General features: G+C 65.8%; 1 long non-coding RNA gene across 4 annotated transcripts in view; it reads left to right on the forward strand.

Annotated features, from left to right (window-relative positions):
- The first annotated feature begins 246 nt into the window (after positions 1-246).
- Positions 247-1,018, forward strand: part of LOC118155969 — a 5,391-nt gene continuing 4,619 nt past the window's right edge. For all 4 annotated transcript variants that reach the window (XR_004746089.1, XR_004746085.1, XR_004746088.1 and 1 more), the window contains exon 1: positions 247-388. This is a non-coding gene — a long non-coding RNA (uncharacterized LOC118155969). The remainder of the gene's footprint in view (positions 389-1,018) is intronic.

Here is a 1,018-nt window from a genome sequence, read left to right on the forward strand (position 1 = left end):
AAGACCAACAAATGTTTTAACTCACTAAATCTTAAAACAGAACTCAATTCTCCCGAGGAGTAGTGTAAACGTTAAAGATCCCCAATACACCTCTAGTAAACGTGACACAAATGTCTCTGCGTTGTTTAGAAATTTAGCTCTTTTGAGAGGTAAAGAAGCTTCATGACACCTTTTCCTTACACTGGCTGGTTATCATAAATGGGTAACTCTGGACTGCTAAAGCTGGAGACTGATGAATCACTTGAAGGGAACTAAACTTGGCTACGGAGGAGAGGCGGCAGGAGGAACCAACCCTTAGGCGTTTCTCGCGCAGCCTTTGGAAAACTCAGCCGCCGGCGGTCGGAGGGGGACGGACGGACGGACGGACGGACGGAGGGTCGGACGGAGGGTCGGTGTGCGGGAGGGCGGGGAGGGGTAAGGGGGGAATCTGCAGAGGGCAGGGGCAGGAGGGAGGGCAGAGGGCAGGAAGAGAAGCTTCCGCAGAGCCAGAGGCACGGCGGCACCCGCTGCTCCCGAGGCGGCGGGGCCGTGCCGTCGGGGGCCGTGCCGTCGGGGGGCCGCGGCTGTCCCTGAGCCCCGCGGCGCTGCCGGTGCCGGTGCCGGTGCCGGTGCCGTGCCGGTGCCCGCCGTCGGAGCGGGGAGCCGGTCTCGGCGCTAGGTGCCGTGGGTGCAGGGCTCCCCGGGGTAGATCTCGTCGTAGGCGGGGGGCTGCTCGCTGGGCAGCGGGTAGCAGTACGGGTAGGAGGCGTTCAGCTCGGGATCCATGGGCGAATAGCCGGGCAGCTCGACGGACGGGTGCCCGCCGCAGTGCACTTCCACGCCGGCCTCGTCGAAGACGTGGAAGACGCCCACGTTGATGTAGGAGACGGCCTGGAAGGGGCAGTCCCCGGGGGTGAGCTCGGGCTCGCCGCCGGAGAACAGGGAGCCCTGGCTGTGGCGCGGCGCCCGCCGCCCTCCGCCGCCGCCCCGTCTTCGCCTCCGCCGCCCGCCCGCTGCCGCCGCCGCCGCCGCCGGGGCC

Source organism: Oxyura jamaicensis, chromosome Z (genome assembly GCF_011077185.1).
Source record: "Oxyura jamaicensis isolate SHBP4307 breed ruddy duck chromosome Z, BPBGC_Ojam_1.0, whole genome shotgun sequence".
Taxonomy (NCBI): domain Eukaryota; kingdom Metazoa; phylum Chordata; class Aves; order Anseriformes; family Anatidae; genus Oxyura; species Oxyura jamaicensis.